At 39.4% G+C, this 12,239-nt stretch overlaps 1 protein-coding gene across 2 annotated transcripts in view; it reads right to left on the bottom strand.

The window, feature by feature from the left end:
• The window catches only part of arhgap5 (Rho GTPase activating protein 5), a 57,812-nt gene extending 46,124 nt beyond the window's left edge, over positions 1 to 11,688 (bottom strand). Inside the window, exon 1 of one of the 2 annotated variants that reach the window (XR_005282311.1) lies at positions 11,498 to 11,688. The gene's annotated coding sequence lies outside the window, so the exon portion shown is untranslated. The remainder of the gene's footprint in view (positions 1 to 11,497) is intronic. The other variant, XM_038303140.1, reaches the window with a different exon arrangement.
• Positions 11,689 to 12,239: the final 551 nt, after the last annotated feature.

Raw genomic sequence — 12,239 nt, 5'->3', positions numbered from 1 at the left:
ATCCTACACACCATTCGCAGTCCCAGAGGAGTGAACTGAGAGAGGGACAGAGAGGCCAGTGCCGCAAGCCGCCCCACCCCCAGCAACACTAGGGAGGCCGGGATCCCACTATTTGTTTAGTTATGGAGGTAGTTTTTGAGAAATTTCCAGCAGCGGTGATAGATATTTTGATTGAGGGCAGTAACTGTCCTTTTATGATTGATACGGGGGCCAGATACAGCCCCATGAATCTTTATGTGCCCACCTGCCAAAAAACTACACAGGAAATGGGATTTTCAGGAGAAAAACAAAACATACCACTTTTTCAGAACCCCTTAGAGGTGTTCTCATATTTGAAAATTCAAACATGTCATTTTTTGGGGGACGCTTAGAATTAAAAATCATTGGTTGTGAAAACTTATTTTGGTGTCTAACGTGAGCAAATAAATCTTAGGTTTCCATAAATGTGCACATATAGTTTAACAAGGATCCTATAATGAGGCTGAAAAGCACTGGTGCAGAGGTCTTAAGACCGGACTGGTGAAAAGATTATGATTTTTTGTTTAAATTGGGAAAAAATCCTCTAAGAAGATAAATCTAAATTGATACTGATGGATTAAACAAACTTTATGTGGCCAATGTCTGTCTGTCTGTCCTAAATGTGGTATGCATGTGAGGTAGAATGTGTGTGGTGAAGTTGGGAATGATTAAGAATATTTTTTGATGTGACATTAACATGATTTGCATTTTTACAGGATTGAGAAGGAGCACTGGGGGCATAACAGAAGGGTAATCGTATCAAACATGTTGCTCAGGGGCCCCAACTAGGGGAGGCTCTGACAAGACCAGAGCAGATTGCTGTTGTAGGGTGTGAGGTAATTTTTGGGTGTGGAGTGCAGCTGAGATACTGTAGATTAATAGATTATAGATTAGAAAAATTATTAAATATATAAGTAATTATCCAGAAAGAAGCAGAATGGGTGTTTTTACTTTTTGGGAAACTAAAATCTCAGACATGAGAGAGATGGTGTGAGAACGCAGCATGCCAGAGACAGGGTGTAGAGATTGTGAGCTGCATGTTTTGTTCCCGGCTCAAGGCCATTCTGGTGAGCTCTGAGTTTGTTTTAATTCCTCTCTGGTTCTGATATGAGCTATGAGGTACAGATTGATGTGGTGGTTTGAAGCTCACAGACTTTTGTTGGGGTGGAACATTAAGAGCAGTCATGCTGAAAGAGGCATTTAATGAATGACAAGATGAACCAACAACTATTTGGAGAAGTCTGAGGCACCACTGGGGTTTTTTGTTGTCTTACATGTTTGTCGTTGTTTGTGTCTGTATGTTTGTTTGTTTTCTGTTTTCTGTTTGTTTACTAGCATCTTAGCCTTTATGAAAAAAAAAAAAGACGTGGCACGCATGTTAATTTTGTTTGAATAGTTTTGACTACACTACAGATGGAAATGTTTCAAAATGAACAATGGATTTTTCTTTGGAGAGACATTGGACACTTTCTTTCTTGAGTCGCAGGATGGATTAACCTACAAGGGGCACAGAGACTAACTTTGCTCCTAAACTTCAGAAGGAGGGATGGTTTGCAGCTGCTGAGATGCGAACATTAAGGAAATGACTGGATGCCCACTGCTTTGGACGAGAAAAGAACACTGGCAGTGATGGGTTGATGGAAGGTCATGGGATCAGCGGACAAGACGGATGAGGAAAAAAAAAGATAAGTGAACTGACACACCAGATTTCTTATTCACAATGAAAAATTATGGGCAACTTATTTTAAACCGGTTTATTAATACAGATCTATGAATAACATTTTTGCTTTACGGGGATCAACAGGTAGATGTAATATCTTTCTGAACAACGCGGCAGTAGTTTGGGGATTATTATTATTATTGCTTTATTTATTTATTTTCTTAAAGAGAAATATCAGAAGCGATGGCAACAACATAGAATATAAATTATAGGAGTAACTTTACCGACAGATTTTAAATGGTCTGCTAAATTTTCTTTATATCATCAGGGGGTGGAGTATTCTTAAATAGAGGAATAAAAAAGAGGATTTAGAGATGTTTTACTATGTGATAAATTAGACTGGGTTTTTTGATAAATAGTTTGGTCAGTTATTAATTAGCAGAATGTTAAAGGGACAACAAGTTGAAACTTTAACTTTTGGGAATGGTAAAGTTGCATCAACAGAATGCAATTTAGGGGAAATTATAACATTTTAGGAGCAAATGTTTAAAGCAAATGATGGTTTCTTTCAATATAAGCAATAACGATGAAGACTTATAGTGTTAATGAGCTTATGGCGATTCAATATCAGGCCCAGGGACTAAAACTTCACCATTTATTTTATTTTATTTTTTTATTTTATTTTATTTGTTTTGATTAATTTTTTGTTTTTTGTTTGTTTTTGTTTTTACTACGAACAGAGTTATAGATAGCATTTGAGGGGCTATATACAATTTGGGGGATGGGTAACCATACTTTTTATGCATGAAGCAATAAGAACACCTGACTTTACTTCACTAGAGCTGCAATTAATACTTTAGAGGGGATGCACACTTTAGTGTTTAGTTTATTTGAGATAACACATATGAGAAGAGATTATGTTTCCTGCACATTTTTGGATCTGGTCAGGGGTCCAGATATGACAACTATTGACTGGTTCTGGGGATGTTGGAACAAATTTTCTTTTTTTTCTTGTTTTTATTTTCTTCTTTGTTTTTTGTTTTGTCTTGGTTTTTTCTCATTGGAGCACTGCTTTTTGGAGAATATTTTAAATGGACTATAGCTGGACACTTTGCATAGAGGGGGTGCAGTCGAATTCAACACCTTCAGGAACTGTGTACTGCTGAGTTTTGGGAATGCAGCAGCAAGACAGGGTACAATCCTGTGCTCTGAGCAGATGAACAATTTAATATGACATTTCCTCTTGAAGGGAGGGACACCTTTGACGCACTGTTTCCTTCTACCTCTATGTGATGCTGCTGATGACACAGATAAAGACTTATCCTTCAGGGGGTGTGGGGACACATGGCCCCAAGACTCTTATGGTTCAAAGCTGCTGTGGTAACAGAGGGAAACCTGTTGGACTTGTCCGAACATCGAACTTTTTGCATGTTGGAGAGGATCACTACTCCAAGAAACACTTTTTCTTCCAAACCAGTAGCGGGATGGCTCCTGACCAGTTTCCCACGTATAGATCCACTCACATAGACACACACACATACTGTCACGTAACAACACGCCCACACACGGTTAACGCCTGGAAGAACACAAGGATCCACATGGGAATGGGGTTTTTCTTTCATGCACTAACATTCACGGATACAAGGTCTGGTGGGGGAGTTTTAATAGGGGGAATCTGCGCCAAGCTGGGTTTTTTCCTTAGAGATTAAAGAACTTCTAATAATTTTCTGGGGAGGGTGTAGCAGTAACTGTCACTACTGTGACTGAATGATTGGTAAAGTTGAATAGATGGTTTATCCATGAGGAGCGGTCACATTTAGGAGGCCTCCAGGTGGGAGTGAGAGTAGATGAATTTGGCCTTATTAGCTTTATAGGCTTAGGTTATCTAGGCTAAGGTAACTTAAAATAATGTGCGCATAGGAAACTAAAACAGCTTTCCTTTAATTAGATGACACCCAAATTGTAGTTAAATGCTGAAACTGTGGTCTTGAGTGAGAACATTTGGTCTGTGAAGCTTTGATTGTGATTACTTTTGATCCCTAATTAATGATACTTGACTAATTATAGATGCTCTCTGGGTCACCCGGTCCTTCGAAGATGTGCCGCTTCCTGTGTTTTTAAGTTACCTGTAAAAACGGTAACTTATCAGGGGGAGTTGTTAGGTTTATTATTTATACATCAGGTGCACTGTTAATTTGTTTGTCAGATTAGATTAGATTGTGTGCGGAGGTCATCTAATCAAGACAGCCTTTGTGTCTCTAAGAGTACAAAGGATATGGGCACATCTTGGAGCCGGTCTGATAGGAGAGCTGCTGTATCTGTAACCCTGAGACAGAGAGGCAACCTGCATGGAGTTCAAGACATGGATGGCGTGTCAGTTTCTGATACGGACAGCTAAGCATCCACATGATGCAACACATAGACTCACAAGGTATAAGAAGCAGGTGATGACCTTGTTCGGGGCTCAAACTTTGCCGGACGCTTGCGGACGTGATTTTTGAGACCACAGCTGTGCATAGCTCTAAGCATTTTTCTCTGTCCTGTAACGACCTGATCTAGAATAAACTCTGTTACTTTTTTACTCCTGTTTTTATAGTCCTTTTTTATATGGTTTGAACGAGTTTGAGTTAAGAGTAGTAAATAACTTGCTCCCAGGAAAAGAACCGTGTGAGGAGGCCCCGGGGCGTTACAGCCTTTACTTTGAAGGGGACAAATCCTTCTCACTTTAACAATATCTCTAGCCACGTTCTGGGTGAGAGGTGGGATCACCCTGGACAGGTCACCAGTCTGTCGCAGTATGTTCAACCAGCTTAAAAGTAATCGGTAATCAGATTTATTATTTGCACTTTTACTAAGTGAACTTTGTAACTCCCTTAAATCTGAAATTCCAATGCCAAAATTGTTTAAATCTTTTATCTTTGGACCCCCTGCAGAGTGACGTCACACCTGCAAGATCCTATCCTTACCTTCCTGCTACATTGCAAAAAGCAGCTTGCTCATGAGTTGTCAACTTAACACGCTAAATCTTAAATGTACGTGTACATATAAAAGAAAAAGGGACGCAGTGCTTGCTACTGAATGTCAACACTAGGACAACTATATAACAAGGTCAGGAAAAAGTTTTAAGTGAAGCCGGGATTAAAACGGTAGCTACAAGAAGCTTCAAATAAAAGGTGTTCTTTATGTTCAACCTAAACACCAACTCCGATAGACCATCAGTAGAGCAGGTGTTTAAATTAATCAATCACTGCTGCGAAAGCTTATAGCAGTGAAAGCTAATATACCACAGCCATCACTTAATAAAAGCAAAATAAACAACCCTCTAAAAACGGAAAACTGTAATGGACTGAAAGTCCTGTTTTTTATGTGGGAAATTATTTGCGTGTGTTTTAGTATAATTCTGATATATTGGCGCTGTTGTCTGTTTCTATGGCAATGATACTGAATGTAGTGTAGCTTAGAGACCTGCACGGGTCGAGTTTTACCAACCCGCACCCGCCCGAACCCGTTAGGATGACTACCGAACCCGACCCGTCACCCGCGGATATCTTCAATTCAAATCCGAACCCGACCCGACCCGTTGATATTTAACCCGCAACCCGACCCGTTAACCCATCATAGGCTATTGTACGCTGCGCTGCACCCAGTGCCTGATTAATATAACATTTCTGATGTCCATAACAACACACACGCATAAAAAAATATCCGCCCGACCCGTTTATTTTTTTTATGTATTTTTCGCGGGTACCCGACCCGTTGCAGGACTCTAGTGTAGCTGACATAACAGGGCCGGAAAAGAGTGGTTTGAGTTTTTTTTCCAACGGTTCAGTTATATTTTAAATACGGTATTAACTTATTTTTACACTATTCTCTATTCTTTTACTACTTTAAGTCTCTCCTGACTAAAATTAGGTCTTAATATTTCCACAAGTCCCTCTCACCTGCAAGTCTGAGTCCACTTCTGTCCCTGAATGGGTTAGCATTTTTGGAGGGAAGCGACAGGTGTTATGGGGAGAGGGCGGAGGGGGGTGATGGGGAGAAAGCGAGAGGCAACAGATTCTTTTTTTTTTTTTTTTTGTCGGGGTTTGTGGACGGTGAGCAGCGGGGAGAACTTTTTTTATTTTCTTTCTGAGGAGCGGCATGAATGGGGTTTTAATCAGATATACACAGCACCGAAAGCAAAATACGTGTACAAAATATTGGTGGGGACTGTCCCCCTACCGGTCAAGATTGGTGGGGACATGTCCACACCAGTCCTTAAGGAAGTTACGCCTATGTATATATATTGAGAAAATGGTCCTGTTTTATTATTCAGGCCAGGTGTTGATGGCAAGCTGAAGGTCCAGGCCTAGAGCCCAAGAGAGATTGCACTTTGGGTGCACAAAGACTTTGGATCTCCTGCCAGGCTGGTAGGAGGCTCTTTGCAGCCAATGAACAATTTTGTTTCACTCTGCTCTGACTTTTGTCAGTCCGTGACCTGCACTACACCAAGCACTTTAGAAGCAATTTGTTTGGGACCTTTAAACAACCCCAGCTTTGGGTGAATAGACTGAAGGGATGTGGTTTCATTAATTGTGGAATTTTAATTTAATTTAGTTTTTTTCTTTCCCTTCATTGTTTTTTTTTTTTTCTGTTTAGCGCATTTTATATGGCAATTTGGATGTTTTACTGATGTTGTAAATATGTATATAATTTTCCTCATTATAAATACAAGGCACTCGCAACTGCAAACTTCTAGTCTCTGTCTGCTGTTTCATGAGTCGTATCTATCTTCTGAGAACTAGCCTATTGACCTTATTGGTTATGATCCATTTGCATTGATTTAAAATATAGTATACTGTTGTTTTTTACAGATATGCTACATATGGGCAATGACTTGAAGGTACAAACTAAACTGTTCATAATGTATTCTTTATGGTACGCCAGCATTCATAACATGTAGGCAAATCACTGTCCCCCAGACATCCGCAGTTATATTTTTTATATTTCATTTCAAAACAAAGCGGAGTGTGTATGACATCATCCACGCGCCGGACTGGAGTTGCGACAGGCAGTCCGGGCCACAGGCAGCTACACTCTACCCCTTATATTCATTCGGCTAGCTAATCTGAATTTTTCAATTCCTTTTCGAGAGCGAGATCATCTGTGGTAGTAGCACTAGACATCTAACAGTTCAGTGGAAAGGATGAATGAATGGTAGCTGGTGCGCGCAGATGAAGTCATACACACTCCACTTTGTTTATAAAAAATATAACCGCTGATGTCTGGGTGATAGTGATTCACCTACATTTTATGAATGCCGGCGTACCATAAAGAATAAATTATGAACAATTTAGTTTGTGCCTTCAAGTCGTTGCACATAGAAAGATGTTACTAGGATATAACCTAACCAAATATCTTGGGAACAGCTCCAAATGACACAAAACTCATATGGGTGAGTAGAACATGCAGTAATAACGTAAAATCAAGGGCCCAATATAAAAAAAAACGGCATTCCCCTTTAAGTTCAATATATGCATGATGTGTCCACAAAGTCCAAACAGAAGAATTTTATTTTAGCTGACACACCCCTCAGCCTGAACAGCATTTCCAAATAAGGCTATTAATAAACTGTTTAACTATACCGACTCCTCTGCAAGAACCAATATATAAACTAGAGAAATACTGTAACATAGCCAATAAATATCATCAAGATGATTTTAAAACATTCTTGGAAGGAAATTACTGACTCTTGGACAATGAAGTTTTGAAAGGTTAAAAACAGTGGTTTTATACTTCGTCATTTATTGTAGCATTGTACCCTTGCATTCTCTGTGGTACATGCCCCCCAGGACCCGACTAGAATCTTAGGTACATGTGGAGTGTACATGCGTCAAGCCTAAACCAAGCTGCTTGAGGACATAAGGGCCACTTTTCATCATTCTGCTTGATCTTCATCTTTTTTCAAATGTCTGTTTTTTGTGAATTAAACAGTTTATGTTCTTTTCTCTTTTTAGTTTAGGTTTATCTGGCCCAGCTCTGTTTAACAGACACCATTCTGGAGGGAGGCATCAGCTGGGCTGCTGTCAAAAACAACATTATAGATCAGAAAATTGGGCCAGTTTTCAGTTTTCTAAATTGACCCAGTTGTACGCTTCAAGACATAACTATGGGATCAACCATTACTGTGACTGAATATATGTGCTCTCCCATCATCTTTTTTGATGTGCTAACCAGCTCACAGCTCATCTGCTTAACTGTTTACAGGTGCTGGTCATAAAATTAGAATATCATGAAAAAGTAGATTGATTTCAGTAATTCCATTTAAAAAGTGAAACTTTTATATTATATTCATACATTACATACAAACTCATATATTTCAGATGTTTATTTTGTTTAATTTTGATGATTACAAATGACAACAAATGAAAATCTCAAATTCATCATATCAGAAAATTAGAATATTACTGAAGACCAATAAAAACAAAGGATTTATAGAAATGTTGGCCAACTGAAAAGTATGAACATGAAAAGTATGAGCATGTACAGCACTCAGTATTTAGTTGGGCCTCCTTTGGCCTGTATTACTGCAGCAATGCGGTGTGGCATGGAGTCGATCAGTCTGTGGCACTGCTCAGGTGTTATGATAGCCCAGGTTGCTCTAATAGTGGCTTTTAGCTCTTCTGAATTGTTGGGTCTGGTGTATTGCATCTTCTTCTTCACAATACCCCATAGATTTTCTATGGGGTTAAGGTCAGGAGAGTTTGCTGGCCAATTAAGAACAGGGATACCATGGTCCTTCAACCAGGTACTGGTAGCTTTGGCACTGTGTGCAGGTGCCAAGTCCTGTTGGAAAATTAAATCTGCATCTCCAAAAAGTTGGTCAGCTGCAGGAAGCATGAAGTGCTCTAAAACTTCCTGGTATGTGGCTGCGTTGACCCTGGACCTCAGAAAACACAATGGACCAACACCAGCAGATGACATGGCACCCCAAACCATCACTGACTGTGGAAACTTTACACTGGACTTCAAGCAACGTGGATGAAGTGCCTCTCTTCTTTTCCTCCAGACTCTGGGACCTTGATTTCCAAAGGAAATGCAAAATTTACTTTCATCAGAGAACATGACTTTGGACCACTCACCAGCAGTCCAGTCCTGTTTCTCTTTAGCCCAGGCAAGACGCTTCTGACGCTGTCTGTGGTTCAAGAGTGGCTTGACACAAGGAATGCGACAGCAGAAACCCATGTCTTTCATACGTCTGTGTGTGGTGGTTCTTGAAGCACCCACTCCAGCTGCAGTCCACTCTTTGTGAATCTCCCCCACATTTTTGAATGGGTTTTGTTTCACAATCCTCTCCAGGGTGCGGTTATCTCTCTTGCTTGTACACTTTTTTCGACCACATCTTTTCCTTCCCTTCGCCTCTCTAATAATGTGCTTGGACACTGAGCTCTGTGAACAGCCAGCCTCTTTAGCGATGACCTTTTGTGTCTTGCCCTCCTTGTGCAAGGTGTCGATGGTCGTCTTTTGGACAACTGTCAAGTCAGCAGTCTTCCCCATGATTGTGTAGCCTATAGAACTAGACTGAAAGACCATTTAAAGGCTTTTGCAGGTGGTTTGAGTTAATTAGCTGATTAGAGTGTGGCACCAGGGGCCATCAATTTTGAACCTTTTCACAATATTCTAATTTTCTGATATGATGAATTTGAGATTTTCATTTGTTGTCATTTGTAATCATCAAAATTAAACAAAATAAACATCTGAAATATATGAGTTTGTATGTAATGTATGAATATAATATACAAGTTTCACTTTTTAAATGGAATTACTGAAATCAATCTACTTTTTCATGATATTCTAATTTTATGACCAGCACCTGTATTTCCAAAACAGAACCACCCATGGAGCTAACATAAAAATGTAATGCTCAGAGCTTCTATATTATTTTTGGATCTACTTCTGACCTAACTGAATTTAATTATATTTTGATATATGATCTTAAAGGGGAACACCGGTATTTTTACATTGGCCCCTTGTTTTTATGTTATTACATCATTTTCTACTGACCCATATGAGTTTTGTGTAATTTGGAGCTGTTCTGCAGATATTTGGTTTTGTTATATCCAAGTAACGTCCTTGCTTTGGGCAACGAGTTGAAGGCACAAACTAAACTATTCATAATTTATTCTTTATGGTGCGCCAGCATTCATAACATGTAGGCGAATCACTGTCCCCCAGACATCCAGGGTTATATTTTTTTTATATTTATATTTTTTTTAAAACAAAGTGGAGTGTGTATGATGCCATCCGCACGCTGGACTGGAGTTGTGACAGGCAGCCCAGGCCACACGCAGCTACACTCTACCCCTTATATTCATTCGGCTAGCTAATCTTAATCGTTCAATTCCATTTCAAGAGGGAGATCATCTGTGGTAGTAGCACTAGACATCTTCTAGGCATGTGAGTAAAACTAGCAGCAGTTCAGCGGACAGGATGAATAAATGTCATACACACTCCGCTTTGTTTTTACAAAATTTAAATATAAAATATATAACCGTGGGGTCTGGGGGACAGTGATGCGCCTACATGTTATGAATGCTGACTACCATAAAGAACAAATTATGAACAGTTTGGTTTGTGCCTTCAACTCGTTGCCCATAGGAAGACATTACTTGGATATTACAAAACCGAATATCTTTGGAACAGCTCCAAATGACAAAAAACTCATGTGGGTAAGTAGAACATGATGTAATAACGTAAAATCAGGGTGCCAATGTAAAGGAAAAACGGTGTTCCCCTTTAATTTACTGCAACATACTTTTTGCCAGGGTAACATCTGGCCACATATTTAATCCACATATATTTTCCACCCACACGCTTTAATTATCTGCCAAATCAACACTTTGACTTGGCATCTGCCACACTAAATATGGTTATTTTCCATCAACATCTGAAATTTTGTTTTGGTGTTTTTTTATCATAATATGCCTGCATTGTTGTCTTAAGTTCCACTGCCTAGAAATTTTGACGCAATTGCTTCTTATTTACTCCTGCTGCAATGGTGGATTGTGTCATCTGCTTTCCATGGATGAGGGCTACTTGCTCAATTAAAAAAGACTGCACGACAATCAAAAATGCCGCTTATATTGTCCAGTACAAATATATGATCTATGACTTCCAATGACTACTTTCAACTAAGACCACAATTCTATAATTGTAAGAACTTTCTTCAGACGTATTGAACATTTTCCAATCGAAACTTCGCTAAAAGACAAAGATTTAATCAAATGTGATGCTTGTTTTTTGTTTGTTGGGAAAGAAGTCTGTGAAAAAAAGGAATCAGGATACCTTAATGATGAATTTAAAGTGTAACTTAAATGTTACCAAGACAAAGATCTAGTGGTTACTTTGAACACATCCAGAAAGAGGGTTTTGCGTCACGGTTTTTAAATATTTATCACATCTGGCCCTAAAAAATCGGAACGGATAAAAAAAAAACACCTTTCCATCCCGATTGCTAATGTTAGCAGAACACGGTTAGCCTAGCAGGATGAGTTCGCTAACAGCTAGCGTTAGCACCGGCCTGGACTGAATGTACTCGAACAAAATAGCACAACGTTGGTTTGTTTGCCAGAGCAAGTCGTGTACTTACACCGGTTTACTTTAACAGAGTAAGTTAAGCTCGCGCGGATACCTAAAGTCCTTAAATGAGAGTGTTGGGCGAGCTAATAAAGTATGTTCAGATGAATTCCCCTACCCACCTACAAACATGGTGGATCCCAGATCTATACAGCGAACACAGTGGTTAGCATATCCATATTCGAAGATTAAAAACATAAAAACCTTTCTTCTCTTTGTTGTCCGATGTCAGATTTGATTGTAGGCGTAATCCTCTTAGATCGTTACTAATAATAACTCCTTATGTTAACAGATTGTCACTGTTAGAATGCTATCCACTGAAAGCTGGCTCTGCAGACTTCCTCCTTCTCTCCAAACAGCACAGCCAAGCGGCAATGGCGACACAGTCACTCCTGCTCGCTCCGTGAGATAGGTGTGTGTGTGTGTGTGTGTGTGTGTGTGTGTGTGTGTGTGTGTGTGTGTGTGTGTGTGTGTGTGTGTGTGTGTGTGTGTGTGTGTGTGTGTGTGTGTGTGTGTGTGTGTGTGTGTGTGTCAAGGTATGTAGTCCATCCCTTTTCATCTTTCATCCACATCCGTGCTTCTTTTCGTGTGACAGTACCTAACTTATGCAACAGATTTTCTATCGGCATGTTATTTTAGACAAATTAAAGCACTTGTCAGAACTAGGAGTTTTAAGTTTTTCACTCAAAATAGGAATTTGACTGATTCCACTTTTCTTTCAGTTAACATGACACAGAAAACAAGAAAAAAAAAGAAGAAAAAAAACAAATGAAGAATTAAAGGCAGAATAATTTCCTGTTGTTTCTTCACCTAGGATAGAAAAAAAGTAAAAGAGATCATTCTGAAAAGTGACCATGTGTGTTATAAAATTGAGAACATGATTTTCAGAAATACCTCAGTCTGTGGCCCTGAAACAGATTTCAGAGGTTAGCAGCTCCACCAAGAT

Source organism: Cyprinodon tularosa, unplaced genomic scaffold (genome assembly GCF_016077235.1).
Source record: "Cyprinodon tularosa strain WSP-4 unplaced genomic scaffold, ASM1607723v1 ctg1134, whole genome shotgun sequence".
Taxonomy (NCBI): domain Eukaryota; kingdom Metazoa; phylum Chordata; class Actinopteri; order Cyprinodontiformes; family Cyprinodontidae; genus Cyprinodon; species Cyprinodon tularosa.
This window is presented reverse-complemented; position numbering and strand designations above follow the sequence as displayed.